Genomic DNA, 20,584 nt, shown 5'->3' on the forward strand with positions numbered 1-20,584 from the left:
GAATTTTTTACAAACCCACCGACTCCCATAGCTACCTGGATTACACCTCTTCCCACCCTATCTCTTGCAAAAATGCCATCCCGTATTCCCAATTTCTCCGCCTCCGCCGTATCTGCTCCCAGGAGGACCAGTTCCACCATAGAACACACCAGATGGCCTCCTTCTTTAGAGACCGCAATTTCCCTTCCCACGTGGTTAAAGATGCCCTCCAACGCATCTCGTCCACATCCCGCACCTCCGCCCTCAGACCCCACCCCTCCAACCGTCACAAGGACAGAACACCCCTGTGCTCACCTTCCACCCTACAAACCTTCACATCAACCAAATCATCCACCGACATTTCCGCCACCTCCAAAAAGACCCCACCACCAGGGATATATTTCCCTCCCCACCTCTTTCCGCCTTCCGCAAAGACTGTTCCCTCAGTGACTACCTGGTCAGGTCCTCACACCCCTACGACCCACCCTCCCATTCTAGCACTTTCCCCTGCCACCGCAGGAACTGTAAAACCTGTGCCCACACCTCCTCCCTCAACTCTATCCAAGGCCCTAAAGGAGCCTTCCTCATCCATCAAAGTTTCACCTGCACATCCACCAATATCATTTATTGTATCCGTTGCTCCCGATGTGGTCTCCTCTACATTGGGGAGACTGGGCGCCTCCGAGCAGAGCGCTTTAGGGAACATCTCCGAGACACCCGCACCAATCAACCAAACCGCCCCGTGGCCCAACATTTCAACTCCCCCTCCCACTCTGCCGAGGACATGGAGGTCCTGGGCCTCCTTCACAGCCGCTCCCTCACGACCAGACGCCTGGAGGAAGAACGCCTCATCTTCCGCCTCGGAACACTTCAACCCCAGGGCATCAATGTGGACTTCAACAGCTTCCTCATTTCCCCTTCCCCCACCTCATCCTAGTTTCAAACTTCCAGCTCAGTTACTGTCTCCTTGACTTGTCCGACCTGCCTATCTTCTTTTCCACCTATCCACTCCACCCTCTCCTCCTTGACCTATCACCTTCATCTCCTCCCCCACTCACCCATTGTACTCTATGCTACTCTCTCCCCACCCCCACCCTCCTCTAGCTTATCTCTCCATGCTTCAGGCTCACTGCCTTTATTCCTGATGAAGGACTTTTGCCCGAAACATTGATTTCGCTGCTCGTTGGATGCTGCCCGAACTGCTGTGCTCTTCCAGCACCACTAATCCAGTATTTGATTTTCAGCATCTGCAGTCATTGCTTTTACCTGACTGGGAGAGAAGCCTAGCAGGAAAGATAGTGGAACAGCAATGGCAGGAGTTTCTGGGAGGAATTCAGGAGACTCAGTTGAGGTTCATCCTGAGGGAAAAAGGAGGATGGTACAAGGAGGATTAGGTAACAATGGCTGACATAAAAGCAAAAGAGAAAGGATATAATGTGATGAAGAGCATTAGGAAACCAGAGAATTGGGAAGTTTAAAAAGACCAACAGAGGGCAACAACAAAAAAAAACAGGGAGGGAGAAGATTAAATAGGAGGGCAAGTTAGCCAGTAACATAAAGAAAGACTAAGAACTTATTTAGACATATAAAAGGCAAGAGAGGCAAAAGTGGATGTTGTGCAGCTGGAAAACGACACTGGAGAGATAGTAGTGGGGAACAAGGAAATAGGTGATGGACAAATAATTCATTTCAGTCTTCAGGGTGGAAGACACGAGTAATATCCCAAAAATTCAAGACAGTGAGGAGGCAGAGCTGAATTCTAGTACCAATCAGAAGGTACTAGAAAAACTGAATGGCCTGAAGATGGATAAATTACCTGGAGCAGATGAACTGCACTGCAGTGTACTAAGGGGTTCTCAGTTGAGCAGATAATGGAGGCATAGTAGTGATCTTTCAGGAATTGCTCGAGTCAGGGAGGGACTCAGAGGATTGGAAAATTGCTATCATGACACCTCTGTTTAAAGATGGGAAAATGCAAAAGACAGAAAATTACAGACCAATTAATCTAACCTCGGTCGTGGACAAGATCGTTGAATCCATTGTGAAGGATGAGATTTCTGAATACTTGGAAGTTTAAGGTAAAATAGGGCAAAGTCAGCATTGTTTCATCAAGGGGAGGTCATGCCTGACAAATCTTCTAGAATACTTTGAGGAAGTAAGGAGCAGGTTACACCAAGAGCCAATAGATGTTATCTACCTAGACCTTAAGGCGGCTACTGAGTAAGATGAGTGCCCATGGTATCAAGGGCAAGCTGCTAGCATGGATAGAAGCTCGACTGTCTGGCAGAAAACAGAGTGGAGTTAAAAGGGTCTTTTTTAGAATGGCAGCCGGTGACAAGTGGTGTTCTACAAGGCTGTGTTGGGACTACAACTTTTCACTTTATACATTATCGATCGAGATGAAGGAACTGGGGGCATTCTACAGACGATGCAAAGGTACATTGAGGGACAGGTAGCACTGAGGAGCCGGGGAGGCTGCAGAAGGATGTGGACAGGTTACGAGAGTGGGCAAAGTAGTAGTAGATGGAATGCAATGCAATGTGGGAAAGTGCGAGGTCATGCACTCTGGTAGGAAGAATAGAGACATGGACTATTTTCTAAGTGAGGAGAAAATTCACAAGTCTGAAACTCCTGGGAGTTCTAGTCCAGGATTCTCTCAAGGTAAACTTGCAGGTTAAGTCAGTAGTTAGGAAGGCAAATGCAGTGATGGCATTTCTTTTGAGAGGACTTGAATAGAAAAGGCTCTGTAAGGCTCTGGGAAGGCCACATATGGAGCATTCTGTGCCGTTTTGGGCCCCACATCTTAGGAAGTACTGGCCCTGGAGCAGGCTTAGAGGAGGTTCACGAGAATGGTCCCAGGAATGATAAGCTTAACATATGAGGAATGTTTGAGGACTCTGGGTTTATACCTGGAATTAAGAAGAATGAGGGGGTGATCTAATTGAAAATAATTAAAATCTATAGAACACTGAATGGCCTGGACCGAGTAGATGCTAAAAAGGTACTTCCATTGTTAGGAAAGACTAGCACTCAAGAACACAACCTTAAAAAGTAAAGAAAAGATGTTTTAGAACAGAGGTAAGGAGAAACATCTTCAGCCAGAGTGGTGAATCGATGGAATCCATTGCCACAGAAACTATGGAGACCAGGTCAGTGAGTATATTTAAAACTGAGATAGATAGGTTCTTGATTATCAAGGGGATCAAGGGTTATGGGGAGAAAGCAGGAGAATAGGGTTGAGAAACTTATCAGCCATGGCTGAATGGCAGAGCAGATTCAACAGGCTGAATGGTTTAATTTCTACTCTTATACCTTAAAATCATTTGGGACATGACCCAAATACAAAAGTTCCCAAGAATACATGTGCTTTCACTTAAGTACTGGTCAGACACACACAGTGTCCTGGATAGAATGTTTACAATGCTGTACTGATGACAAGCACAGAAAAAAGATCATGACTGCTATTTTCGTTTACACTTCAGAGCAAAAGACTCAGTTTCTATACAGTGGAATCTGTCATTCTCACAGAATTGGTCTTAGTCAGTGAAACATCATGTTGACATTCTGCAAAAAGTAACAACTAACCAGACTAACAAGAAACTAACAAGAAAAGTAATAACTTACCAGACGAGCTCAGAACTGAACAGAAATGTTCATATCAACAGGTTCTGAAATAAAAATTCTCAGCAGTCCAAGGAACAGAATTGGGTAGTGTCTCTTAACTAAGAAACTAAAGGGTTGAGATATTTCAGAAATGATATTTCCCCAGGATTAACTGTCTGTAAAAAGGTTGAAACTTAATTTAGAAAGATGTGTTAACACAAGCGGCAAAACAGTCTTGTATAGACATTTTGTTTCATTATCTCATATACAGTGTTCTACTAAAGAAGAACTTTTGCAATCTCATGTATATGTTCTGTCATTAATCACCATATTAAATCATCTTCCAAAATTAAATATGCCATCCATCAAGCCAGATTTTATTCCGTGATCTCTAATATTAATAGAGAAGTGGTGCTCGGAAATTGAAGGTGAATAAATCCCCATGGCCTGAAAATCTATATCCCAGAGTACTCAAGGAAGTGGCGCTAGAAATAGTGGTTGCATTGGTAGTCATCTTCAAGGTACAGCCCCTGCAGATTGGAGGGGAGCTAATGTCACGCCAATATTCAAAAAGGCAGGTAAACAGAAACCAGGGAATTAGAGACCAGTAAGCCTAACATCAGTAATGAGGAAAATTCTCGAATCCATTATCAAGGACTTTGTAGTAGAGCAGCTAGAAAGCAGTGGCAGCATCAGGCAGAAGGAACAAGGATTTATGAAGGGGAAATCATGCTTCACAAATCTGTTGAAATTCTATGAAGATGTAACTAGTAGAGTTGACAAGGGGGAACCAATCGACATGCTATATTTGGACTTTCAGGAAGCGTTTGACAAAGTCCTGCAGAAGAAACTATTATGCAAGATTAAAATGCATGGGATAGGGAGAAGTGCATTGAGGGGAACAGAAAACTGTTTGACAGGGAGGAAGCAAAGAGTAGGAATTAATGGGTCCTTTTCCAGTTGGCAGACAGTAGCTAGTGGGGTGCCACAGCTATTCATAGAGTCATAAAGATATACAGCACTGTCCACCCTATCCATGCCGACCAGTTACCCCAACCCAATAGAGTCCCATCTGCCAGCACCCAGCCCATATTCCTCCAAACCCTTCCTATTCATATACCCATCCAAATGCCTCTTAAATGTTGCAATTGTACCAGCCTCCATCACTTCCTCTGGCAGCTCATTCCATACACACACCACTTCTACGAGAAAAAGTTGCCCCTTAGGTCCCTTTTATATCTTTCCTCTCTCACCCTAAACCTATGCCCTCTAGTTCTGGATGTCCCCAATCCAGGGAAAAGACTTTGTCTATTTATCCTATCCATGCCCCTCAATTTTGTAAACCTCTATAAAGTCACCCTTAGCCTCCGACGCTCCAGGGAAAACAGCTCCAGCCTGTTCAGCCTCCCCCTATAGCTCAGATCCTCTAACCATGGCAACATCCTTGTAAATCTTTTCTGAACCCTTTCAAGTTTCACTACATCTTTCTGATAGGAAGGAGACCAGAATTGCACGCAATATTCTAATAGTGGCCTAACCAATGTCCTGTACAGCCACAACATGACCTCCCAACTCCTGTATTCAGTACTCAGACTAATAAAGGAAAGCATACCAAACACCTTCTTCACTATCCTATCTACCTGCAACTCCACTTTCAAGGAACTATGAACCTGCAATCCAAGGTCTTTGTTCAGCAACACTCCCTAGGACCTTACCATTAAGTGTACAAGTCCTGCTAAGATTTGCTTTCCCAAAATGCAGTACCTCACGTTTATCTAAATTAAACTCCATCTGCCACTTCTCAGCCCATTGGCCCATCTGATCAAGATCCTGTTGTAATGAGACGTAACCTTCTTCACTGTCCACTACACCTCCAATTTTGGTGTCATCTGCAAACTTACTAACTCTACCTCCTATGTTCATATCAAAATCATTTATATAAAATAACAAAAAGTAGAGAACCCAGCACCGATCCTTGTGGCACTCCACTGGTCACAGGTCTCCAGTTTGAAAAACAACCCTCCGCCACCACCTTCTGTTTTCTACCTTTGAGCCAGTTCTATATCCAATTGGCTAGTTCTCCCTGTATTCCATGAGAACTCTCCTTGCTAACCAGTCTCCCATAGGGAACCTTGTCAAACTCCTTACTGAAGTCCATTTGGATCAGATCTACCGCTCTGCCCTCATCAATCCTGTTTGTTACTTCTTCAAAAAACTCCATCAAGTTTGAGACACAGGAGGGAACAAAATGTGACATCTCAATGTTTCCACATGACTCCAAGTTGGGGTGGGGGGTGAACTGTGATGAGGATGCAGAAATCCTTCAGGAGGGATGTGGACAGGTTGAGTGAGTGGGTAAATCAATGGCAGATATAGTATAATTTGGATAAATGTGAAGTTATTCACTTTGGAAGTAAAACAAGCAGGGAGATTACTACCTGGAAGGCTGTAAATTGGGAGAGGGGAGTGTGTAGCAGGATCTGGATCTGGATGTCCTTGTGCACCAGTTGCTGAAAGGTGAGCATGCAGATGCAACAGGTGGTAAAGAAGAAATGGTATGTTCGCCTTCAGTGAGAGAGATTTTGAGCACAAGAGCAGACAATGTGTTATTGCAGTTATGGAATACTTTGTTGAGGCCACTACTAGAATATGAGATTAGATTACTTAGTGTGGAAACAGGCCCTTCGGCCCAACAAGTCCACACCGATCCATTCCCTTTACATTTACCCCTTCACTAACACTACGGGCAATTTAGCATGGCCAATTCACCTAACCTGCACATTTTTGGACTGTGGGAGGAAACCGGAGCACCTGGAGGAAACCCACGCAGGCAGAGGGAGAATGTGCAAACTCCACACGGTCAGTAGCCTGAGACGGGAATTAAACCGGGGTCTCTGCCACCGTGCCGCCCAATATGCAGTTTTGGTCTCTTGCTCTTGCTCTCCAAGGAGTGCTGCAAAGCTTTACCAGATTGAATCAGTGGATGGTGGGACTGACATATGGAGGAGAAATTGATTCGATTATAACTGTTTTTGCTGGAGTTCAGATGAATGAGGGAAGAGGATCTCAGAGATTTATTAAATTCTAACAGGGCAAGACAGGGAGGATGCTCCTGATGATGGATGTGTCCAGAACCAAGGGTCACAGTCGGAGGATCAGGATGGACCATTTTGGACGGCGATGAGGAGATAGTTCTTCACCCAAAGAGTGTGGAGGGCCTGTGGAATTCATTACCACAGGAATTGGATGCCAAAATATTAATTGTACTCAAGAGGTGACGAGATATAGCACTTAGGACAAATGGGATCAAAGGCAAAATCGGGAGAAAGCAGGATTAGGTCCTTGAGTTGAACATTAGCCATGATTGTGATGAATGGACGAGAAGGCTTGAAGGGCCAAATGGCCTCCTCTTGTTCCTATCTTCTTTTTTTCTATGCTAAAACCCGAAGAATGTGAACACTTCCCACCTGCTCCAGCCCTGAAATGAATCATTGATTTACCTCGTATTTCCTTCAAGTGGTTTCGTGGAAAATAATCCAGAAATCACAATCCTGAACTTCACCTTTAAGACTGACAATAAAGTTACAATATTTTTCTATAAACATCAGTTCTTGATATTTTGGTCATGCCCACGGTTGTGGAAGGGTCTGTCTGTTTTCCTGACAATGTAATCTTCCACCGCTGTCACTTTTCTATTCCTATTCCTCAACTGCCTCTCAACCTTGCCACCTCCATTGGGAGTGCTCTCCTGCTTCCTGGTGTCACATTGTTAATCGGCAAGACTCGAGCCACTCCCTAGTACCAAGTATCTTATTGCACAGTTCTAGTCGTGAGGGCATCCTTCTAACTGAAACTTACTCACTTTCCTCTTTCTACTGAGCTGTTCTTTTCCCTTTTTTTTAAAAATAATCGATTCTGGGATCCTTTTCAAGTCAGAAACAATATTTCTGAGTGTCATGTGAACCTACCTGTGTCCATTTTTGTTCTTTTTGAGGATGCTGAATCTTTTTCTTTGTTTGAACCTTGCGCCATGGTGTTGACAGGAGATCCCAAATTCTGATATTCTGCAGTATCCAATAAGATTTCGTGTAATTATTCATATGGGAAGGACAACATTTCCTTGTTAAACATAATATCAGTTTGTGCTCTTCCATCAGTCCAAAAGCTGTTAGTTCTGGAATTGGGCATTTCCTAAGTGTTCATCTCCACTTTGAATGTGGTATAAACAACTGTCCAGTATAATCCAGTGAGTCCTGCTGCTCTCCACAACCCAATTCTAAACAAGATCCAAGAAACCACTTGCTGATATAGAAATAGGAGCAGAAGTACTTTATTCAGCCACTTCTGCTAGCTCCCCATTCAAGATCACTGCTAATCTATTTTGACTTCCACATTTCTAACTACCCTGAGTAATGTCTGGTTTCCTTGCTTAATGAGAATCCACCTATCTCTGCCTTAAATATATTCATCTTTTGAGGCAGAGTGTGTTCCAAAGTTACACAAAGTCTCTCCTGGCTTTAAAGGGTGATCCATAGAATCTTAGCATCCATACAGTGTGGAGTCAGACCAATTGGCCTACCGAGTGTACACCAACCCTGCAAAGAACATCCCACCTAGAAGCACCCCCAACCCTATCCCTGCAACCCCGCATTTAGCATGGCCAATCCACCTAACCTGCACATCTTTGGACTTTGGGAGGAAATCGGAGGAAACCCATGCAGACACAGTGAGAACTGCAAACTCCACACACACAGTCATTTCTCGGAGGGTGGAATCGAACCCAGGGGTTATGAGGCTGCAGTGTTAACTAATGACCTACCGTACCTCCCACTTTTAAAAGGGTTTCTTCTGGATTCACCCACGTGGGAATTATCCTTACTAATTACAGGATTGTCTGCACTTCAAGCAAGCCACCTCTTGCCCTTTTAAACTCCAATGCAAACAAACCTAGTCTGTTCAACCTTTCCTCATAGCACAAGCCAATCGTTCCAGGTATCATTTCAGAAAACTTCCTCTAATCTGCCTGCAATGCATTTACATCATTCTTTGAGTCAGGTCACCAACTTGCACACTATTTGAGGTACAATCTCACTCATGCTCTATATAACTGAAGCATAAAAACCTTACTTTGATGTTTGTGTTCTCTCATAACACAGGATAGCAGTCATTCACATTTTGCTGTGCAGATTCATTATTTCTGAATAAACCTGCCTGCATTGACATGCAACCAACCACCTTATATCCACTACACAACATGCTTTTCTAACTTGATGTCATGTGTATATATAGCGAACTTGTCTTTGCTCCCCCTCAAAGTCATCGTAAAATACTGACGCCAAAGCACAGACACATGCAGAGTTCTACTCATCAATCCTGCCAATCAGATCGATGCATTCATTCATACTTGGTTTTCTGCTAGCAAGTCAATCTTCTATTAATATATTAGCCCTTTCACCGTGCGCTTTTATCTTGCACAATAGTCTTTCATTGGTATTTTGTCAAATGCTTTCTGCAAATCCAAGGATAGTACAAAGGTCTTCCCTGAGTGGATGACCTTTTGAATCAAGTTCCTTTACTCTTATATAAACACAAGATTCATTCAGAGACATTTACTGGATCATAGGGTAATTTATAGCATAGAAGGCAGCAACCAAATCCATATAGTTCATACTAGCTGTCTGCAGTGCAAGCAAATCACTCCCATACATCACCCGAACCCCAAGCCGTGCAGTTTACTTTCTTCAAGTACCAATTGAACTTCCTTTTGAAATCATTGATGATCTTTGCTTCCACTCTAGTGAGCAACAATTCCAGGTCATTTGCATTTACTCTTTTAAAAAAAATTCCTCCCCATATTGCCCCCCAGCATCTCAAGCTCAAATCTTAAAACTGTGCCGCTAGTGCTTGTACTAATCAGCTTATGGAAACAGGTTTTATATGTATGTTACCCAAACTTGTCATAGACAAAAGGTGAGATGATTGAGTTCACAAATCCAGCAGGTTTCATGAAGGGTGTCCTTTCAAGAGCCCTGGTGACTTTTCTCAAGCAACTCTTCACTTCTTAGCTCAATAAGTATGCATTCTACGAGCAGAATGCTACTTTTGCACACAGAGGCACAGGGCTTTGCATCTGGGGACTGTTGCTGCTGCCTGGATCTACCTCTGCTGCTGCTGCCTGGGCCCCATCAGCAAATGGGGTGATTGCTGCTGCTGCCAGGGCCTTCCAGTGCCAGGATCGCTACTGTTGCATGAGGCCCGTGAGGGAGGAGATCTTCTGGGGCCAACCAGCAGCACACCATGGTGAGCACCAAAATGGCAGGCCCCAGCTGTACTTATGCCAGTGTAGCCCCTGCCTTGGGCGTGGCTGTTCCAGCCCTGGCTACAACCCCACCCCCTTCATGCCCCTAACCAAGCACCCGGGTGTGAAGGCAGATCACCATCCAAGTATGACCATCAAGGCTTGCAGTGAGGACATGGCTAGTATGGTCGGCCATGAGAGATTCCAAAATCTCCACGATATACAGGAAGGCCATATTTTTCATTCAGACTGAGCAGGCAATCCACCTGACGGTGCAGAAGGGGCTTACTGTGGGCGGGACATTTCTTCCCATCAACCCATTGGAGATTACTTTCTAGCAGGTCATGATCTCCAACATCCCACTTTATTCACAATGAACTCTCCTTCCCCATCTCCAAACTCTAGGGGAAATGTGATCAGATGCACTGTCGCTCCTGCTCGGTCTGAAGGACACCGTCCTCATACTGGTGCACTTCTTCCAGCACCAGGCATCCATTTGCTTGGCCCGGGAGAAGATCATCAAGGGTTCCTTTACCTTCCTCAATGTGGCCTACCGCTTTTTCTGGACTGCAGACAGCACGCGGTGCCACTTGCGCCCCACCTCACAGCACATGAGGAAGAATTGCTCCACCCAGAAGGCTGCCCAGCCTACACCGACAGTCATAGGTGGCACTACCATCCTACTTCCTCTCCCCCTAAGACAGCAACTAAGACCCCATCAGCGGGGTCTAAGCCAGGAGCTGCTGGTGCCTCAGCCTCTGGCAGTAGTGGCGGGGGAGGGGGGGGGCGGTGGGAGAAATGGAAGGTGACTGTCCGACCAGAGGGTAGACACCACAATGATCCCACTCCCACTGACGGAACACCATTCCCCCTCGGACCCTCATCCTACCCCACCCCAGCGTAACAAAGCCCCTGCAGCTGCACCAGCATCGTCCTGGCGTGGGAACCCTAGCCCCCAGCTCTCTGTTTCCGTGTGCAAAGCCTGCCCTAATGTGTCAATCCCTGGACCTCCATGTCTGACCCTCACCCTATGACAGCAGGCCCTGGGGTCCCGGAGCCCGAACCAGGCCCCAGCTCTGACCTCAGAATCTGCTGCTGCTGACCTCCACCCTACAGTAGCTGTGTCACATCTCGATTTCCCCATCCTTACCATGCACCTGTTTTCCCCAGCCAATCATTTTCCAGGAGAAGTTGCAGAGGAGCCGCAGGCCCCATTACCACAGGGCGGGCAGTGAAGGGAGAGAGCCTTTACTGCAGCCACTGTTTCCTCGGGGAAGAGGTGCTGCCCTGCAGAGGGAGGATTTCCCTGTGTCGTGCGTAAAATGCTGTCCCTCCCCAGGGGTGAACCGGTGGTGCCTCCTGCCTCTCCAGTACTGCAGCCTGACTTACTCAGAACCCTGGGGGATTGCAGCAGATTCCCTTGCTGCCACCATTCCACTGGCCATGGGGGTGCAGGCTGTAATCTTTATAACTCTGCTGGGTCATCGAGCAGTGAAGGGGAGGAAGGTGTTATCCTCACTCCTCCCTCCTAGACTGTTTTACCAGATGCTTTGGCGCGGGAGAAGGACCTTTTCTCCCGAGCATCTGGGTGTCCCGGTGTCGGAAGAGGAGCAGGGCTCTGAGCGTCCACCGCCCAATGACCCAACCTGGAGGCATTCCTGGAAGGGGTGCACTGAGGGAGTTCCTGCTGTGCCGTTTGAGATTTGACCTTGTCCATCCAATCCAACTCCAAAATCTCCACATCACATTTTTAAAAAATTAGATGTGCACTTGCAATGCAAAAGCACATGGGTCAAATGCTGGAAAATTGAATTACAGACATAAGCTGAAGGGCCATTCTTTTCTAAATCCCCAGGACCTAATCAGGTATATCCTAGAACTCTGCAGGGAGCTTGGGAAGTGATCGCTGGGCATCTTGCTGAGATATTTGTATCATTGATGATCACAGCTGAGGTGCCAGAAGACTGGAGGCTGGCTAACATGGTGCCACTATTTAAGAACGGTGGTAAGAAAAAGCCAGGGAACTATAGACCAGTGAGCCTGACATCAGTGGTGCACAAGTTGTTGGAAGGAATCCTGAGGGACACGATTTACATGTATTTGAAAAGGTAAGGACTGACTAGGGTAGTCAGCATGGCTTTATGCACGGGAAATCACGTCTCACAAACTTGATTGAGTTTTTTGAAGACTTAATGAAGAGGTTTGATGAGGGAAGAGCATTAGACATCATCTATATGGACTTCAGTAAGACGTTCAACAAGATTCCTCACGGCAGACTGGTTAGCAAGGTTAGATCTCCTGGAGTACAGGAAGACCTAGCCATTTGGATAGAGAACTGGTTTGAAGTTAGAAGATACAAGGTGGTAGTGGAGGGTTGTTTTTCAGACTGGAGGCCTGTGACCAGTGGTGTGCCTCAAGGATCAGTGCTGGGTCCACTATTTTTTGTAATTTATATAAAAATGATTTGGATGTGAACATATGAGGTATATGACACCAAAATTGAAGGTGTAGTGGACAGCGAAGAATATTACCTCAGAATATAATGGGATTTTGATGAGATGGGGTAATGGGCAGTGGAGTGTCAGATGGAGTTTAAGTTAGATAAATGTGAGGTGCTGCATTTTGGAAAAGAAAATCAGAACAGGACTAATACACTTAATGGTAAGGTCCTTGGGAGTGTTACTGAACAATCACAGTTCATAGTTCCTTGAAAGTGGAACCGCAGGTAGATCGGATAGCGAAGGCAGCATTTGGTATGCTTTCCTTTTTTGGTCAGAGCACTGGGTATAGGAGTTGGGAGGTGATCTTGCAGCTGTAAAGGACTGTGTGCAATTCTGGTCTCGTTCCGAATGGAAGGATATTGTGAATCTTGCAAGGGTTCAGAAAAGATTTACAAGGATGTTGCCAGGACTGGACAGTTTGAGCTATAGGGACAGGCTGAATAGGCTGGGGCTGCTTTCCCTGGAACATCAGAGATTGAGGGGTGACCTTAGAGGTTATAAAATCATGAGGGACATGGATAGAATAGACAAGGTCTTTTCTCTGGAATGGGGGAGTCCAGAAATAAAGGAACCAGGTTTTGGGTAAGAGGGGGACAATTTAAAAGGAACCTAAGGGAAAACCTTTTCATGCAGAGGGGGGTTCTGGCTTGGTGGGGAATCCATCTCCAGCGAGGTTTTTGATTCCCCAATGCCTGCCACCGAGCTCCCAGTCATCCCGTGGGGAACTTTGGGACCTCATTGAGGAAGCTCGCAGTCACCAAAATAGAGAGTCTAGCTGGTGCTTGAACGCTCGAACTCCTTTGAACAAGTATTCTGGTCAGCCCTGTCTGGATGCAAACGAGCAAAAGTGGGTCAGAAACTTCCCCAGTGCACCCCTCGTGAGGGAGAGGGATTTTGGCACCCATCCCTTGTCCTCCCAGTAAGAGTATGTATGTTTCGTTTTAGGTGTTTTGCTGTCTACACACTACTGCTGACAAAGACTATCACAGCCAGCCTCAAAAATCAACGACAGCAGGGAATCACAGCACAGACTCCAGACCCTCCCTGCCTTTCTGGATGGGAAATAAGCAGTATATTTCCTGCAAGAAACCCACACTATGCAGAGAGACAAAGCCAACTGGCTCCTGCAGGGGGGGGGGGGGGGGCGTCTACATGAGTCACCTCGCCTGCAGATCTGGACGGGTGGCTATCTTGTTGGCCCCACTTTTTCCAGTCAGTGATCCTGGAGGTCAGGGAGACTGTGCCAGGCCGTTTGCTTCACCTGACAGTGTGGCTGGGGAGGGCTGTGCTTCACTTTGTGAGCTTCTCTTCTCCCATGTTCGGACCGAGGCAAACATGCTACTACGGAGAAGTGTCCGCTCATCTCACCTCCATCAACAAAGGCAGTGCATTGTCCTTGGGCTGGATTTTAACTACACCCTCGAGGACAGGGATCACGGTAGTGCCCAGTCTGGTTTGGCGTCAAGGTGGAGGTTGGGGGACTTGGTCAAGTCCTTCAACCTGGTGGACGTCTGGCAGAAACTGCATCGTGACTCCAGTGCCTTCACCTTTGAGGTCTGGAGCTGGAGCGTCCAGAATCAACCACCTGTACGTTTCGTGGGTGTACTCCTCCTGCTTTCCGGCGGCCTCCATGCAGCAGGTGCTGTGCACGGACCATCATCTGGCATGGGCTGAACTCCTTCCATTTGGCGCAGGGCTCGTGTCTGCATACTGGCTCTTTAACAACTGCTGCTGGAGGACAAGCAGTTCCGGTTCTTGTTTAGTTGGTCTGGACCAGCTCTAAAAGGAAGCAGGGAGGCTTCCTGCCCCAGAGTCTATGGTGGGACATGGGTAAGGCTCACATCCATGTTTTCTGTCAGGAGTACGTGAGAAGAATTGACAAAGAGGTGGAAATCCAGGATCAAGGAGTTTAAGGAGATGTTCAATCACGTCTCGGTCAGCCCGACATGGACACAGCCCTGCCGGGGCTGTACAAAGAGAAGGCTGCAGCGCGTCAGGTCGCAAGGTCACAGATCCTGCCCCTCCAGAACCTGTACAGCAGCTCCCCTTCTACTCGCTGGAAAAAGGCATGGAACCTGTCAGCAACTCCTCGTGCTGATGGCTGACGACAGGTCCCTCACCTCGGATCTGGAGGGTATCAGGGCCCAAATTTACTCCTATTGCACAGCTCTGTTCTCTACAGATCTGTCCAGCAAGGATGTTCACAGAGTTCTGTGGGAGGACTTGCCTCAACTCAGCCCAGAGGACTCAACTCTGCCGTCACTTTTGAGGAGCTGACCGGCACTCTCAATTGGTTCTCGATGGGCAAGTCCCCAAGGCTGGATGGGTCGATGTGGAGTTCTTCAGGGCGTTCTGTGCAGGCCCTGGGGGAGGGTTTTAATGCCCGAGACCTGTCCCTTTCTTGGCACAGGCCGGTCAACGTCCTGCTGCTGAAGAAAGGGGACCTTTGTTCCCTGAGGAACTGGCATCCGATCTCCCTCCTCAGCAACAACCTGCTCAGTGACGCCCAGTTTGCATTCTGCCAGGGCCACTCAGCTCCTGACCTCATTAAAGTTTTGGTCCAGACATGGACAAAAGAGCTGAATTCCAGTGGTGAGGTAGAGTGACAGCCCTTGTCATCAAGGTTACAGTCGACCGAATGTGACATCAAGGAGCCCCAGCAAAACTGGAATCAATGGGTATCAGGGGGCAAACTCTCCAGTGGTTGAGTCATAACTGGCACATAGGCTGTGATCGCTGGAGGTTAAATCATCTCAGCTGCAGAAAATTACTGGAAGAGTTCTTCAGGGTAGTGTCCCCAGCCCAAACACCTTCAGCTGCTTCACCAATGACCTGCTCTCCATCAGAAGGTCAGAATTGGGGATGTTTGCCAAAGATTGCACAATGCTCAGCACCATTTGCGAATACTCAGGATCTGGACAATATCCAGGTTTGGGGTGACAAGCGGCAAGTAACAATCACACTACACAAATGGCCAGGCTATGACCATCATGAATAAGAGACAATCTACCTAATACCTTTTGGCATTCAATGGTGCTACCTTCACTGAATCCTCCACTATCAACATTCTGGGGATTATGAATCATGGATAAAAAAAACTCAAATTTGACTTACCACGCAAGTGCAGTGGCTACAAAAGCAGGTCAGAAGCTAGGAATACTGCAGCAACTAGCTCACCTCCTGACTCCTCAAAGCATGTCCACTATTTACAATGCACAAATTAGGAATATAATGGAATACTCCCCATTTACCTGAATGAGTACAGCCTTAACACCTTAAGGAGCTTGACACCATCCAGGACAAAGCAGCCCTCTTGACTGCACCATATCCACGAGCATCCACTCCCTCCACCATCAACACTCAGTAGCGGCAGTGTGTACAATCTACAAGAAATTCACCAAACATCTTCAGATAGCATCTTCCAAAACCACAACTACTTCTGTCAAGGACAAGGGCAGATATATGGAAAGAACACCTGCAAAATCTCCTTCAAACCACTCACCATCATGACTTGGACATATATTGCCATTTCTTCACTGTTGCTGGGTCAAAATCCTGGAAATCCGCCCCCCCCCCCCACCCCCAAGTGGCATTGTGGGTCAACCCACAGCAGGTGGATTGCATCTGTTCAAGAAAGCAGTTCACCACCACCTTCGCACGGGCAACTAAGGATGGGCAACTAAGGATGAGCAACAAAGGCTGGCCAGCCAGGTCTACTCAGTTGAAGCAAATGCAATATACTTGTCACATAAGCAGTGACATGCTGAAAATGTGGCATTGAGGTATCACAGTTATATTTTCAGAAAATGTTTGATCAGGTGCCATATATTAGGCAACTTAATAAGAGCTCATGGTTTTGGAGGTAGTATATTAGCACGCATACAGGATTGACTAAATAAGGCAACGAGAGAGTTGGGATAAATGGGTATTTTCAGGATGGAAACCTGTAACTAGCAGCTCAATGTTAAGGCCACAATTATTTAGAATACATATTACTTGGAAGAGGAAAGTGAACATAGCCAAGTTGGAGATGACACAAAAATAGTTGGGATAGCAAGTGGTAATGATGACACAATGTCAGCAGTGAAATATACCAGGTGGAATATAATATGGGGAAATGTGAGGTTATGCACTTTGGCAAGAAGAATAGAGGAGCTGAATGTTATTTAAATGAAGAAGGATTACAGAAAACTATTGAAGAGAGGTATTTATAAAACCAAAAGACATAGGAGGAGAAATCAGGCCATTTAGCTGATAAGTTTCTCAACCTCACTCTTCATTCTCCAGAGCCAGTGCACCTTTTCTGAGATATGGGGCCCAAAACTGCACACAATACTCCAAATGTGGTCTGACCAGAGAGTTATAGAGCCTCAGAAGTACACCCCCGATCTTATATTCAAGTCTTCAAAAGAAATGCCAACATCGCATTTGTCTTTCTAACTAATGAATCAACGTGCAAGTTTACCTTGACAGAATCCTGGGCTAGATCTCCGAAGTCTCTGCACTTCAGACTTATGAATTTTTCCCCCCCATTTAGAAAATAGTCCATCCTTTATACTTCCTCCCAATGTGCATGACCGCATACTTTCCCACATTGTACTCCATCTGCAACTTCATTGCCCACTGCCCCAACCTGTTCAAATCCTTCTGCAGCCTCCCCGTCTCCTCAATACTACTTATCCCACTACCTATCTTTGTAATGTCTGCAAATTTAGCCAGAATACCCGCAGTTCCTTCATCTTTGTCAACACACTGGCTACCATCCTGAGAAACACCCTTTTATCCCCACTCTGTTTTCTGCTAGACAGCCAAGCTTCTATCAATTTTAGGACTTGCCTCCAAAACCATGGGCCCTTATCATACTCAGCAGTCTCCTGCATGCCACCTTGTCAAAGGCCTTCTTGAAGTCCAGGTAAATAACATCCATTGGCTCTCTTTGATCTAACTTGCTTGTTACTTCAAGGAATTCTAGCAGATTTGTTAGGCATGACCTCCCTTTAATGAAACCATGTTGACTTTGTGTTATTTTATGACACACTTCTAAGTACGCAGAAATCTCATCCTTCACAATGGACTTCAAAATCTTACCCACGAGTAAGGTTAGGCTAAACAGTCTGTAATTTTCCATCTTTTGCATTATTCCTTTTTTAAGCAGGGATGTCATGTTAGCTATTTTCCAGTCCTCTGAGACCCTTGCTAACTTGTTCTTTAATTGGGTTACTCACTCCTGGTAATCCCTGAGCAGGTTGTCTTCCCAATGTAGTCCATGCCGGAACAAACTAGATCCTCTCTCCCCCTCCAATATCCTTTCAAGCCGGTCAGATATATCCCTAGCACCAGGCATATTAGATTACTTACAGTGTGGAAACAGGCCCTTCGGCCCAACAAGTCCACACCGACCCACCGAAGCGCAACCCACACATTCCCCTACATTTATCCCTTTATCTAACATTACGGTCAATTTAGCATGGCCAATTCACCTGGCCTGCACATCTTTGGACTGTGGGAGGACCCGGAGGAAACCCACGTAGAACGGGAAGAATGTGCAAACTCCACACAGTCAGTCGCCCGAGTCGAGAATTGAACCCGGGTCTCTGGCGCTGTGAGGCAGCAGTGCTAACCACTGTGCCACCATGCCGCCCACTTGCAGGCATCACACCATGCAAGACTATCGATCCTACTTGCAAAGGATACTATCTATTCCCCTAATTATAAAATCCCCTACAACTACCACTTGTCTTTTTGCTCCTCCCTCATGAATGGCCTTCTGTTCCACGGTACAATGCTCAGTTGACTCATCCTCCCAACATTCTCATAGGGAGCAAGCACCTTGTACCTGTTGGACAAGTTCAAGAGCGGAGGATCCTCTGTTCCTGACTGCAGAATCCTACTACATGGCACCTGCCTTGCTTGCAATCACACCCTGATGTCCCTGGCCACTGGCCAAATGTGAAGTACTTAATTTACCAGGTGTGACTGCCTCCTGAAATACAGTGTCCAGGTACTTCTCCCCCTCCCAGATGTGCTGCAGTGTTTGAAGCTCAGATTCCAGCTCATATCTGAGCTGCAGTTCCTCAAGCAATGAACACTTGCTGCAGATGTGTTCAAAGTTTGTGAGAAGATTTGTAGCTTGGGTGCTCGTTGTTGTGGTTCTGTTCACCGAGCTGGGAATCTGTGTTGCAAACATTTCGTCCTCTGTCTAGGTGACATCCTCAGTGCTTGGGTGCCTCCTGTGAAGCGCTTCACAGGAGGCCCCCCAAGCACTGAGGATGTCACCTAGACAGGGTACAAAACGTCTGCAACACAAATTCCTAACTCTGCAAACAGAACCACAATGGATGTGTTCACCACTGTTTGCAATGGGATCAGCCAGCTCCCGTATCATACAGCTGGAATACATCATCTGTCCAGCCATTTCTACTTAGTTAATTACTTTATTAATTTAAATATTTATTTTATAGTGAATTAGTTACATTTATTCATTCTTCTATGCAGAGTTCTTTTTCATAATTTAGTGCAGATTTCCTACCAGCCAATCAGGTCACAGCCTCCCTGTGACTTCACTCCAGTTTTCTTTGCTTGCCTCTGCTCTGCTGCAACGCTCTCCGACAACTTTCTGTCAACTAGCTGCAATCCTTGAGCTCCGGTAGTTTTACACTGGCCTCTGCTTTGCTGCAATGCCCTCCAACATCTGCCAGTTTATCTCCTGGATGGAAATGCAAGATTTAGAATTATTAAACCAAGTTCAGCAAGTGACTGGGAAGGCACTATTTGAACACTTCTTGAAACACACAATATTCTTAGGGGAATTAACATTTCTGATGCTTTTATCAAATGTGTCCTCAAACCATCTTTGTTCAGTACCCTATGACTCAAATGTACCTCACACAAACGGTCTTCCCATTCATTGCCACCATCTGCTTTCTTCTCCAGTCTACACCTCTAGTTTATTCCCAGTGTTTTCCTCTTCTCAGCAATCTCCTCACCATCTCATGTTTTCTTCCTCTATCCTTCTGGCTGTTTTCCATGTCTGCCTACCTGTCTGTCTCCACTCTTCTGGTTTTCTGCTTCTCTACTGTCTGCTTCATCGCATTCACCTGCCTTCAATCTGTCTGGCTACATTTCCACCACCTCCAAATGGACCCCACCACCAGAGATATATTTCCCTCCCCACCCATTTCCGCTTTCCACAAAGACCGTTCCCTCCGTGACTACCTGGTCAGGTCCACGCCCCCCAAACAACCCACCCTCCCTTCCTGGCACCCTCCCCTGCCACCGCAGGAAATGCAAAACCTGCGCCCACACCTCCTCCCTCACCTCCATCCAAGCCCCAAAGGAGCCTTCCACATCCAAAGTTTTACCTGCATATCCACCAATATCATTTATTGTATCCATTGCTCCCGATGCGGTCTCCTCTACATTGGAGAGGCTGGAAGCCTCCTCGCAGAGCGCTTTCAGGAACATCTCTGGGACACCCGCACCAATCAACCCCACCGCTCTGTGGCACAACATTTCAACTCCCCCTCCCACTCTGCCGCGGACATGCAGGTCCTGGGCCTCCTCCACCACCACTCCCTCACCATCCAACGCCTGGAGGAAGAACGCCTCATCTTCCACCTCGGAACACTTCAACCCCATGGCATCAATGTGGATTTCACCGGTTTCCTCATTTTCCCTTACCCCACCTCACCCCAGCTCCAACCTTCCAGCTCAGCACTGTCCCCATGACCTGTCCTACCTTCCTGTCGTCCTTTCCACTGATCCACTCCACCCTCCTTTCTGACCTACCGCCTTCATCCCCACCCTTTGCTACGTTCCCCCACCCTCCTCTCTGACTTATCACCTCCACCCCACCCCCATTCACCTGTTGTACTCTATGCTACTTTTTCCCCACCCCCCAACCCGCTCTCATTTATCTCTCCAATCTGCAGGCACCCTGACTCTATTCCTGGTGAAGGGCTTTTGCCCAAAACGCCGATTTTCCTGCTCCTCAGATGCTGCCTGACCCGCTGTGCTTTTCCAGCACCACTCTAATCTAGACTCTGGTTTCCAGCATCTGCAGTCCTTGTTTTTAACCTGCAATCTGTCTGGTTCTCTTTGTGTAGGCCTACCCTCCCCAGCCACAATGTCCCTCACTTGGTCTCACCAAACATGATTGCCCATTTTCTCCCTCTTTCCTTACACCATACATATCATCTCCCCA

The 20,584-nt window shown here is 46.7% G+C and overlaps 1 pseudogene; it reads right to left on the reverse strand.

Annotated features, from left to right (window-relative positions):
- LOC140485956 (NACHT, LRR and PYD domains-containing protein 3-like) overlaps positions 1-19,469 on the reverse strand; it is a 53,534-nt pseudogene extending 34,065 nt beyond the window's left edge.
- Between the last annotated feature and the right edge of the window lie 1,115 nt (positions 19,470-20,584).

Source organism: Chiloscyllium punctatum, chromosome 15, assembly GCF_047496795.1.
Source record: "Chiloscyllium punctatum isolate Juve2018m chromosome 15, sChiPun1.3, whole genome shotgun sequence".
NCBI lineage: Eukaryota > Metazoa > Chordata > Chondrichthyes > Orectolobiformes > Hemiscylliidae > Chiloscyllium > Chiloscyllium punctatum.